At 38.9% G+C, this 13,626-nt stretch overlaps 1 pseudogene; it reads left to right on the top strand.

The window, feature by feature from the left end:
- LOC126803976 (squalene monooxygenase SE1-like) lies at positions 1–13,098 on the top strand (annotated as a pseudogene).
- The last annotated feature ends 528 nt before the right edge of the window (positions 13,099–13,626 follow it).

The following is a 13,626-nucleotide window of genomic DNA, read 5'->3' on the forward strand; positions in this document are numbered from 1 at the left end:
ATGCTTGAGTCCCTTGAGAACTTGAAGGAAGAACGACATAAGCTAGAGCAGACGTTGGATTCGCCAGATGCATACCTTTTTCTTCACGATACTAGACTTGTTGATCTAGAACAGAAGAAATGTCAAATCCGAGAGATTCCAGAATTGACTGCAACAAAGATTGAAAAGGCAAAGAAGTTGCGAGCCAGATTTGAAGAACATCGGAGCAACTTCAAGGGTCTCACCTGAATGTGATAGCTGACTTGAATGATCAGGATTTGCTCTTTTTTTTTGTTATGTGTTTTTTTATCAACTTGTAATAAGTCGATTTTGAATATTCAACTTACTATCAGTGAAATAAGAATTTGCTTTATCATTTGAGGGACAAACCCTTATTTTTATTTTGGTGTGACTGAACTTAAGATTGTTATTCTCAAGCTGCCTATGTATCCTTCTAAAGAATGAATCAAGTCACCACGTAGTTCAAGGGTTTTTTTTCTTTTGGGTGCCTTCTGCAGTTTAAGCTCATGCAGGCGTGAAGCATTTTTTTTGTCTTATGCAGTTTAGGCTCGTGCAGACTTGGAGCATATTTTGACGTTTTCAAGCATGGTACTTCTTCAAGAATTTTCCGTTAATGGGACTAATCCTCAAACCGTCTTCCGCCACAATTTTGTAAGCTCCATTGGTATATACTTCTCTGACGACGTAAGGACCATCCCACTTTGACTTGAATTTGGGGCCAGTCTTGTGTGTCATAATGATGGGTCTTCGAACAACAAGAACTAAATCATCAACTTGGAATGACCGTGGCCAAACACCTTTGTTGAAGGCGTGTGACATCCGAACTTGGTACCATTCCAGGTGTTGTTGTGCATCAAGCCTCTTCTCATCCAAAGCTTCTAATTCTTGAAGGCGCAACTTGACATTTTCCTCATTTGTGAGACCTTCTTGCAAAGCGATTCTCAATGATGGAATTTCTTTCTCTAATGGTAACACGGCTTCTACACCATAGACGAGAGAATAAGGTGTAGCATTTGTGGCTGTCTGATACGTCGTTCTATAAGCCCAGAGAGCTTCGCCCAAATTCTCATGTTAATCCTCTGCTTCTTGCTGACAGTTTTCTTCAGAATGTTACAAAGCGTTTTATTGAATGCTTCTGCCAACCCATTTTCCGGAGCGTTGTACATTGAAGAGAAGTAAAGCTTGAAGTGGAATTTCTTACTTAACTTTTATGTTACGGTATTTGAGAAATACTTGGCGTTGTCTGTGATGATGCACCGCGGTATACCATAGCGTTGTATAATGCTTCCCGTAATGAAATCCGCAACATTTTCTTTCTTTATTTCTTTAAGCGATATCGCCTCCACCCACTTTGAGAAGGAATCTGTGGCTGCCAGAATGTACATATGACCAGCCGATAATTTCGGAGTGATGGGTCCGATTGCATCCATTCCCCAGACATCGAACAGGTGCGAAGCAATTGTCGGATGCAACGGCTCAGGCGGCTGATGAATGAAGTTGGCATGAAACTGACAAGCTTGGCATTTCTGTGCATACTCCATACAATCCTTGACCATGGTGGGCCAATAATACCCTAGTCGTCTTACTTGAAAATGTAACTTCGGTCCTGACTAATGTGCTCCGCACACTCTAGAATGAACCTCTTCCATAGCTTTGACCGCTTCATCTTTTCCCAAGCATCGAAGGAGTAATCTATCAAATGACCTCCGACATAAAGTTTCTTTCTAGTAGAGGAAGCGCGGTGCTCGCCGCTTAATGCTCCACCTTTGCTTCGAATCTTCAGGAAGATTGTTGTGCTTAAGATAGTCGATAAATGGATGCCTCCAATCTTCAACATCAATGGTGTAAACTGACACTACATGAGAACTGGCACACTGGAGTGAAGGCTTTGTTGTCATGACCCACCTTTGGCAAATTGGGATGTCCAAAATTTCGTCTCCACACAATGCCAAGGTCGCCGCCAAGTTTGCCAATGCGTCTGCCATTTGATTTTCTTTCCATGGCACATGTATGCGTGTAACATTATCAAAGCCCTTCAAGAGTTGTGTGGCGAGTTGGAAATAAGGTACCAAATCTTTCTTCTTGACCTCGTAATTAGTGAGCAGTTGATCAATCACCAACTTCGAGTCTCCATACACTTCGAGACTTTGGATTTCAATTTCTAACGTTTTTTGCAATCCCATGATCTCAATGCTTGGTACTATGCGACATTGTTGGAGCACAGTTCCCCAAGAGTGAAAGAATAAGGCAATATATGTTTTTGTGGAGAGACAAAGATAACACCAGCCCCTGCCCCGTCTGCCCAAGATGAGTCAACGAAAAACAACTTCCAAGTACGGAGGACCTCTGTGAGGAAGATTTCCTCATCCATGAATTCATCTGAGATTTCCCAATCCACTGGAATAGGGTGGTCTGCCAAGAAGTCGGCCAATGCATGTCCTTTCACTACTTTAGCGGGCACATATACAATGTCGTATTAGTTCAATAGTAACGCCTACTTAGCCATGCGCCCGGTTAGAACTGGTTTAGATAATATGAACTTAACTGAATCGGCTAGCGCCACCAAGTGTTTTGTGTAAGCTTGCATGTAATGCCTCAACTTTTGAATGTCGAAGACGAGTGCAAGACAAATCTTCTCTATCGGCAGATAATTTAGCTCAGGTCCGATGAGGGTCTGACTTAAGTAGTACAAGGCTTTCTCCTTTATGGCTTCATTTCTTGCGCAAGAAGGACCCCAAGTAATCTCTCTTGAGCCGCGATGTAAAGAATAAGAGGTTTCCCGGCGATAGGTGCACCCAATACCGGAGGATTCGCCAGGTATTTCTTTATGTTCTCAAAGGCATTGTGACAAGCTTCATCCCATACAAATGGAACATCTTTCTTCATGAGTCGACTGAATGGTTGGCAACGGCCTGCCAGGTTCGATATGAACCGTCTGATGAAGGCAAGTCGTCCTTGGAGGCTTTTCAACTCGCGCAAATTTCTTGGCTCTGGCATTTCCTGGATGGCTTTAATTTTGGATGGGACTACCTCGATGCCTCGGTGCTTCACGATGAATCCAAGAAATTTTCTAAAACTGACGCCGAAGGCACACTTCAAATGATTCATTTTTAACTGGTATTTGCGTAACATGTCGAACACTCTTCGTAGATCTTGCAGGTGATCACCTCTTTTCTTTGTTTTGACAACCAAATCATCAACATAGCATTCTACATACTTGTGCAGCACGTCACCGAAAATTTTCTGCATAGCGCGTTGGTACATTGCCCCGGCATTTTTTAACCCGAATGGCATGACCTTATAGCAATAAATTCATTTGGGAGTTCGAAATGCACTGAGTTCCTCATCCTCTAAGGCCATCCTTATCTGGTTGTAACCTGATTATCCGTCCATGAATGACAAAACCTCATGCCCGGTTGTCGCATCCACCATGAGCTCTATGATTGGCAGAGGGAAATCATCTTTTGGAAATGCCTCATTTAAGTCACGAAAATCTACACAAACGCGGATTTGTTCGTTCTTCTTCTTGACAAGAACAATGTTTGTGATCCACTTGGGATACTGAACCTCTCTACTGAAGCTTGCGGCAATCAACTTATCAACTTCTGCTTTAATTTGAGGAATAAATTCTGTTCGAAAGCGTCTTTGTGTTTGCTTGGTTGGCCAAGCCTCCGGTTTGACAGCAAATCGATGAACCACTACCTTTGGATCCAGGCTAGGTATTTCTTTGTACGTCCAAGCAAAGACATCTTTGTACTCGAGCAACAGATCAAGACATTCTTTTTCTTCTTCGGAACTTAAAGACGCACTCACAAAAATAGGTGTTTTCCTACGTCGATAAGCAACTCCACAAGTGCGCATCTCATTGATTTTTGCAGTTGCATCAAGTCAGAGAGAATGAGTTGGAAAGGTAAACTCTTAAATTGTTTCAACACCTCATTTTTTTTAACAGTTGACTTGGACCTATTTCCCTTGCTTCAGGCTTCTCGTCTTCTTTGGAGCTGACTTCACAACTTGTGGCCATTGAAGTGGCATTCGGTTGTTTTGTAGGCAAATGTTCTTTTGACAAGTTCCGGCGAAGAGGCTTCCACAAATATGGAACGACTTTCATCTCAAAACGTCCTTGTCCGTTCTCCTCCCATCGTGGAGGTGATTTCTTATGACTTGGTTGGGAAATTGGTGAATTTGACATCATACATTTGTGAGTTCTTTTCCGGGTGACCAATATCCATCCTTCATCATCGGCATTAGAGGCAACTTGGGGGATAGGCATGGAAGCAGGACATTCTTTAACTTCTTTGGTCTTCTTTTGTTCGCGCGCCTCCTTTGTGAAACAAAACGGTGCTTTCATCGAGTGAAAAGGGAGTGGAACTGGCTCAAACGACCCGAATGTTACGGTAGTGCAATTGACTTCAGCAACGTCGTCAACGTCCAACTCAATCTTCCCTTGCTTGGCGAGGTTCATTATCAAATCCTTGAGAACAAAGCACTTCTCTATAGGGTGACTAACGAGGCGATGATATTTGCAGTACTTCAGATCGTTGACTCGATGTATTTGTTCTGGACGTTTGCACTCCGGAAGATCTATTACCTTGTTTTCGAGCATATCTTTTAACATGCCTGCCACATCAGAGTCTGGGAACGGGTACGTCTTTCGCTCCATCTCTTTCAACGTGCGGTTACTCCTATCGTAGGTTCGAGGTTCCACCTTATTGAACTCCTTCTTATCTCGCGTAGTCTTAACCGGTGCAGTATTGATGACCATTGATTCTTTGGAAGGCTTCTTCACAACCTTGTCAAATCTGCTTCCGAAGACTTTGTCTTTTCGTTGGTCAACCAGGGATTCATTCTTTCCCTTATGACTTGCCAAGCTTAGGTCCATGTCGTGGGATCGAGTAGCCAACTCTTCGAAAGAACGAGGCTTGATTCCTTGCAAGATGTATAGCAAATCAAAGTGCATGCCTTGGATGCACATTTCAACGGCTGACACATCTGACAGTCAGTCCTTGCAATCAAGGCTAAGCGAGTGCCATCTATTGATGTAGTCGACCGCGGGTTCATCCTTTCGTTGCTTCGTGTTAGTTAGCTCCATCATGCTCACCGTCCGCCTTGTACTATAGAATCGATTGAGGAACTCGCTCTCCATTTGGTCCCAACTATCAACATATTCCGGCTCTAAGTCTGTATACCACTCAAAGACATTTCCCTTTAACGAGCAAACAAACTGCTTGACAAGGTGATCGCCTTTTGTCCCGGCATTACTGCAAGTCTCCACAAAGTGGGCGACATGTTGCTTTGGGTTCCCTTTACCTTCAAATTTTTGGAACTTTGGTGGCTGATACCCCAGCGGCATCCCTAAGTTGTCGATCCTCTTAGTGTAAGGTTTGGAGTAAGAGAGGGAGTCACGAGAAGGACCTCCATATTGAGCCCGAATTGAGTTGGTGATGATGTCCTGCAATTTCTGGAGTGATAAGGAACTAAGCGAGTCGCCATCATTCTTGGACGTTTCTCCCTTTTCATTTACTTTGCTCCTGCCAGGCGACCCTTTGGTGGAATTCTCATCATTGTGATCTTCCAACTTGCTATAGAGCTCAGCGATTTGCACATCCTTTTCTTCAACCATTCGGGTGAGCTTTTCGACCATCTCCAACAGATTGGAGAGTTGCTCCTCGATTGTGGATGCCCCCGTCACCAAGACCTGCGCATTGTCAGAAGAGGATTCATGCGGCATAGAATGAAAGTTATCGCCATCTTCTTTGGGACTCCCATGGTATGATGCCGTGCTTGATTCATCATCAGAGAAAAGTCTTCCAGGATAGGGCCATCACCATGAACGGGTAGAAGAGATTGCTCATTTGGCTCATTCTCCTTTGACGCTTGCTTCTTCCCACTTTGAGGGGCATGCTCTATTGCTCCCAAACTCTCCAAGGTGATGACTGGTTGACGAGGCTTACTAGCAAGTGCCATAAATGTTGTAGGTTGAGCTCTAGCCACGCTTCGGGTGACAAGGGCAATCGGTTCACTCTTTGATATGGAGGATGTTTGTTTGGACTTCTTGACCGGCTCGGCTTCTCCGCTTAACCTCGCGGTTGTGGACTTGGATTTCTTCGATAGAACGGCTTGGTTGTTCTTGGAAGCCATCGCACAAACGAAAGATTTCTTCGGAGAAGGAGATGAGAGGCCAAAATGTCCCACTAGGCGTGCCAATTTGTAGAACGAGAATCTGAAAACAAACAAGAATGCAGACACGTGTATAAATAAAATGTGATTTATTTATAATCAAAAGTGGGGTTACAATCTTTGTGAACTCCTCTAATTCTATCTCCGTATATGACTTGGCCCAAGGGTGACGTGCACTTGATCTTGAGAATTTGAGTTTGATTTGAATTTGGATTTGATGAAGAACGAGCGATTTGGTAGCTTGACGATTCTTCGTGGACTTGAGTTTGGATTTGAATTTGATGAAGAACGAGCGATTTGGTAGCTTGACGATTTTTAGTGGACTTGAGTTTGGATTTTGATTTGATGAAGAACGATCGATTCGGCAGCTTGATGATTCTTCGTGGACTTGAGTTTGGATTTGGATTTGTTGAAGAACGATCAATTTGGCAGCTTGATGATCCTTCGTGGACTTGGGAGATTTCAGGATTTGTCGAGAGTGATCTTGCTGAAGTAATTTTCTCTCTTCTTCTCAAGTCCCACTCTTCATGTTGAAGGGGTATTTATAGTGTCAATGTTTCTATTTTGTAGAATATTTTAATGATACTAAAATTAAATCAATATGTATTTTCAAGGGGTGGGCACGGGACGGGATGGGACGGGACGGGGCTCATCCCACGTCCCGTCCCACTCATTTGAATCGGGACGGGATCGGGACTGGACGAGGGTTTTTAAGAATGTATCCCACTCGGGATTAATCCCGGTTGGGACGGGACGGGACGGGACAAATCCGACTTTCCTATAAAGTTAAATAAAAACCTATATTTTTTATTTTTTCATTAATAAAGTAACATTCAATAATTAAATTTAAAAAAAAAATGCATATTATGTTCAAAATATTATAATTTGCCATTATTATTTAAGTTGATATAATTTTGGCGTTATTAAGAACATAAATTTGTTTCATTTTGATACAAATATATAAGAATTTTTAAGTTTTCATTAAAGGTGGGACGGGACGGGACGAAGCGGGATATAAATTATTCGTCCCACGTCCCATCCCACTATTATGAAACGGGACGGGATCGGGACGGGATCGAGATTTCCGTTTTGTATGCCCACCCCTAGTATTTTCTGATTAATTTAAAATTAGTTATTCTCATAACTAAATTAAACAGAAAATAATTGACTTAATTATAACCGTTAAGAAATTTATTAATTTAATCAAATGTCCGATTACCATTTTGAATCGTCAATAACATTCAATTTTCCGACTTAATCACGTAGCTTCGATTACGGTCATCCGTTTATGTGCTGACACGAGTTTTATTCGGATCTGCACTAACTTTGTTGACTTTTGGGCTACGTGTACAATTTTATCGGGTTCTTGGTCGATTTAATCATTTAATGAATATAATTTATTTTATTAAATTTCATGTGTCTACACAATGAATTAGATGGTTGTTACAGAAAATCTAAAGGCATTATAACATAGGTTACATATGTTACGAGGCAATAAATCCATATCTGTTACATATGTTACAACCCATAACCAAAGGATTTCATATAAAGCATTTCCACCACTTCTTTATTCCAATGTGGTTTTGACCCTTTGAACCTTGCAATAATGAGAACTGTTTAAACCTTTCATATCATAAGTGAGTTCTCTAATAATGAGAACCGAAATATACCAGAAAAATTCATGTGTGAGGTATGTCATTGTTTGCACAAATGACAAATAGTTCAAGGACATTGTGTCTACTATTTCTGGTATATTTTCATAAGGAAAAATTCAAAGGGACAAACCTACATATCTTATGCATGTTTCAACTGTATGTATCTATCACCAAATTATATCGAGTCTTTGGTGGCCAATTTCATTCATGTGGGGAATTGTTGGAAAAATGGTCTAATAACCATTTTGAAACAAAATTTTAATTAATTAATTAAAGTGTGTTCCACTTATAATTAGTTTAAAAGAAACATGAATTTGAGTTCTACATAATAAGGACTACAAGATTATATGTTTATTTGTATAATTTGGTTAGTGGATGAATAAAAAATTGTCACTCAGAGAGCTACTTAGAATGTAGAAAGTTTGTTTGTCCCATATTGGAAAAGGAAGTGGTGACAATGCTTTATATGAATTCCTTTAGTTATGGGTTATAACATATGTAACAGATATGGATTCATTGCTTTGTAACATATGTAACCTATGTTATAATACCTTTTGATTTCATGTAACAACCATCTAATTCACTGCTGGTAAGAAATCCTCATAGTATAAATAGTCACCTCCTCTTTAGTCTAAATTCATCTCAAAAATACAATCATCTCCTCTCTCAAAGTTTCTTACCTCTTCTCCGGTGATAGAAAAATGTACTCCTCTAGTTCATTGAGAGTCTCAGCTAGCAATGCAGTTTTTAAAATTGTTTAATTGTTTTATATAGTGTGTTACAAAGTGTGTAAACGTCTTAAAGACAGTGTATGACACACGTCTTCACTACTTCACTCGTTTGGTATTTCGTTGAGCTTATTCTTGAATTTATATCTTGTTCTTAAATTTCAAATTTTATTTTCTGTTTTATAATTATTTTATAATTCAATTTATATCTCCATATTTTCTAACGGCTGCTTCCACCCGTTGGGTGAGGGTCACCGATCAATTATTGTTCATGTAGTATATATTATATAAATTTCTTTTATTGTAAATGAGAAATATATGATATAAAAATAATAATAATGCCAAACAAAAAAAAGTTGTATATAGTAATATTCTTATATTATACTCTAGATAAAAAAACACCCTCACTAACACTATTATTTATACTACGCTCCCAATCATTTTGAAAATAGTGAACCGACTACCGGCCAAAACATATGATACACATCATTTCCACACTATTCAACCTAACGATCATTGTAAATGTACGTAATTATAATATGATTTTGGATAAGATCATGAGTAGTATAATGTTGACACATGGCCCATCAACTCTATCAAATTGTGATGAAAAACGTCAATAAATAGAGGTTTGGCTTTTCATTCTATGCACACACTATCAGATTTTAACAAAGCTTCACAATTTTCTTCTCCCTAGCACTACACAATTTCTTCCCTCATTACAATGAATAGATTGTGAGATAAAATTTGACAGTTTAGTAGTGAAGTTGATGAAGTGATGATGACAACCAATGTCGTTGTGATCTTAGTTGTAGCAACCTCCGAAGATATTTCTCAGGAAATGGATGAAATAGGCAAATGTATGCTCAAAAATTACTTTGTTAAACGTTTTATTTTCAGTGATCAAGAATTTCAAACTCAGTACATGATGAGTCACAACATCTTCCAACGCATGTATGGTGATATTTGCGCTATGATCAATCATCAATGTTTTATTAAAAAATCAAACGATGCTAAACAAGTTGGACGCTTCTAGAACAAGAGATGTCTTTATGCCCTTTGTGGAAATTAGTCATGTACACAACTAGTCAAGTAACTTGATTACTCAAGTAAATTCTCATGTACCTACTCAAGTTTTTATGCACGGCTAATGTAAGTATGTAACTCATATTGTAACTACAAATTTATTGTTCATGTAACCGATTATTTGCAGGGTATAACCAGTTTTTTAATTACTCAAGCACCATATGATCATATGTCTTAACCATGTCACTAGGCCATGACCAAGTAACTGGTAATATAACAGAACATGTAACTACTCAAATACTAGCTATGTACGTAACCACCCACCTATTTGGTCAAGTAACTACTCATATAACTGAACTACGTACTTATGTAACTCGTCATGTAACTACTCAATTATTTGGTCACTACTTGTGTAATTGCTCCTGTAATTGATCAAGTAACTTAACTAGTCTATTAACTGATCATGTAACTACTTAGGTAACATGACATGTAACTACCAAAGTAACTAGCCATGTTACAGATTATATGCAATGTGTCACTGCACGACAACATTATGTGTTTGATCATGTCACTAGCTCATGTAACTGGTCTTATAAATAATCAGGTATGTAACTGGTTATATAACTACTCAAGTAATCGATCATATAACTAACCACATATATAACTAGACATGAAATTGTATTGGTAATTGTAGTAGCAACTACCAAGCTACTAGCCATGTTGTTGGTTCTAGAAATTAAACTAGAGCAGTAATTACCATGCTGTTATCAAAGCTATTAGGTAACTCTAATGATAGCTGTAGCAACATGGTACTAAACACAACACTATACTTCAATATCTTGACCAAAATACCTTGATATGAAAAGAAACAAGTCACAATATGAAACTGAAGAATGATTGACTTACTGAAATTATGACCACATATGTAAGACCAAGTAGGTTTGTGCTTGCAATTAGAAATTTAGTAAGAGAATATAAACATTTTGGACACTATTTGAATCAGAATGGAAATTGTAAATAACTAATTGACTAGGTAGACATCAGTACCATAGTAAGTGAGAAATAACTCATTGTAATATTACCACACCTTTGACACTAGCAGCATTCTTGAACGATAGGTTTTTCTACATTCACAACATCATTGAGGACTTTTATCAAACACCTTATATGCATTACTTCTCAACACATTAAACAATAACAATTTAGCAAGGCCAATGCCGAATGGGCTACGATTGAGGTACAACAATCAACACATCATATATATTCAATTTCATAACTGAACAATCAAATTTGAGATTAAAAAAATCATAAATAAACAACATGGCTTCAACATAACTGTGAATCGATGGATGTTGATGGTTGATGCGTCGATTGCCAAAACTAAGTCTCATATTGTCACCGATTTTGGGGTGATAACTCTAGAAGGGTCGAGGTTAATGTCATGTTTCCGATCTAGTACCCGAAGATATAGTATGTTGAGTCGTCATCATTCTTGACCACCGTGCTATATTCCTAAAAACTCAAGATTTAGCCTAGCTTCTTCCTCCTCCTCCTCCTCCTCTTGTTTTATGGCAAGCAGAGTCATTAGAGTCGATGTTGGATCCGTAGACCGCGAGAAAGGTGCCGGTGGCAATTTTAGCGATGATGAGAGATATGAGAAAGGTTGAAGGAGATCCCATCGGCAAGTTCGGGCCTTGGATAGTGATTTGGTCTTGGGGAGAGAGAAATCAGTTTGGTAAAAGTAAAATCATGTTATGAGTGAAATTGGGTAAAACACAAATAGAAAAGGACATAAAGGTCAAACTAAAAATTGAAAACTGTTCATTTTTATTAAGAGAAAATGGACCATTTTATCATTGACATTCTTAATAAGGGATTTTTTATCATCATAAATTGTGGTCTTTATAAACATTTCAATATACTCTTTTTAATAATTCCTTCTACTTTATGGCAACATTTTTGAAAGCTGCCTTATTTGTTACGATGTTTGTTTTAGGCTGTGTTTGGTAGAGCTTATGAGTTTTGTTGATTATAAGTGAAGCCCATCAACACATTTGGTAAATTGGCTTCTGCCTTTCAACTTCCAAAAGTCGGGGCTTTTTCAAGCTAAAAGGAGAAGTAGCTCCTACCCTCCTTTTAGAAGCCACTTCTGCTTTTTAACGCGCACACTATAACGGCGAATTAATAAACATTTCAAAATATCAATGAGTACCCTCGGTGGTTTCAACTAATTACGACCCATCACGTATCAAAGAGAAATACCATCAATTAGGGCCAAACCCACCGAAATTCGGATTATGTGCAATAGATCACATTCTCAATGACGATCTGGGTGGTGCAGTGATCGTCCTCAACCCATGGGCACCTCTGGGTTGGCTCTAATTTGTTTCAAAATTTGTTCAATTTCATTGCTATCGTGAATTATATGGTTTTTGCTTTCCTAAAATGTTAATGTTATTCTTGTACTTGATTAGGAACAATGTGAATTTGAAGAAGAAGTATTCAAGGGTTGAGCCGAGAGCAATGGGTTTGGTTGTGGTGCGTTTCTGACGGAATTGAAGGAGGAGGAGAAAAGTACCGACGTGGTCATTGTCGGTGCCGGAGTTGCCGGTGCAAATCTTGCTTACACTCTTGCCAAGGTCAGACTCTTTTCATCTCTCTTTGATTTTAGTGAGAAATATTTTGGTTCAGTGGAAGATTTGGTCATTGTTGTTGTACTGCTTTTGTGATCGCTATTCAAGCCGGTGTAATTTGACTACAACTACTATTTCTTTCATCATCATTGTTCTTGAATCAACATACCCTTGGCACAGATTTATGGATCAAAGTTGATTATTATTTGTTCTTTTGATTTGTATCTGTTGGGTAGCTCTAGTTCTGTTTTGTGTTTTGAGTTCTTGGTAACATTGCTAGCCTATCATGATCGATACTTAATAAGGCTTAAGGGGGAGTATGTGAAATACATAAGCATTTCCTGAAGTGGAGACGTTTAGATTTTAGATTTTGCTGTAGTAGCTGAGCTGTTGGTTCCATCTTTAATTTGGGCTTTTGAGTTGAACATATTTTTGCTCTTGTTTCAGGAAGGGCGTCGCGTATATGTCATGAAAGAGATTTGAGTGAGCCAGACAGAATTGTTGGTGAGCTGTTGCAGCCTGGGGGATATCTCAAGTTGATCGACTTGGGTCTTGAGGGTGAGCAATCTCCTAGCCAATAGAAACATCCTTTGTTGTGATTGTTTTATTTTGCCATATTTTCTTAGTTATTGAATGTTTTGTATTAATTGGTAGACAACGGTTTCTAATCATGAAAATCTACTTGTGGCTGCAGAATGTGCCAATGAATCCATTGATGCTCAGAAGGTGTTTGGATATGCTCTTTACAAAGATGGAAAGGATACAAAATTGACTTATCCCTTGGAAAAATACAGTTCATATGTGGCTGGGAGAAGTTTCCACAACAGGCGTTTCATCCAGAGAATACGTGAAAAGGCTGCAACTCTTTCAAAGTAAATCTCCATATACCTAGAATTATATTGCATCAGATTCCTATATATGATTCCTATATGGTTGAACATGTTTTGAGTTTCAAATTACTCATTTCTTTTTTGAAGACTGTGGTGGCTCCTCAAGTATCTTTCAGACTTCTTTTCAATCTTTTTGTTGATTTGATTAATTCAAACTTGATATGCATACTGATATTATTGATGAACTAATATAAGAACTATTTTGTATTTCAGATTCCCCCACAGCTATACAGTGCTTTTATGGTTGCAGTAGATAAAGGCTGGCTGCTAATCTGGTTCCCACTCCTGGTGCAATTTTGTTAGGCGATTCATTCAACATGAGACATCCATTTGAGCCTTGGAGGCATCTGTTCATATGGACCAATATCTCTTCTCTCTGGTCTTAACCCCCGTCCACTATACTTGTTTCTCCATTTCTTTGTTGTTGTTATATATGGCGTATGGTGCTTGATGTTTCCATTCCCTTCACCTAAACGCATATGGCTTGGTGCTAGATTGATCTTGGTATGTTAAG

The sequence above is a fragment of the Argentina anserina genome, chromosome 1 (assembly GCF_933775445.1).
Source record: "Argentina anserina chromosome 1, drPotAnse1.1, whole genome shotgun sequence".
In the NCBI taxonomy this organism is placed as follows: Eukaryota; Viridiplantae; Streptophyta; class Magnoliopsida; order Rosales; family Rosaceae; genus Argentina; species Argentina anserina.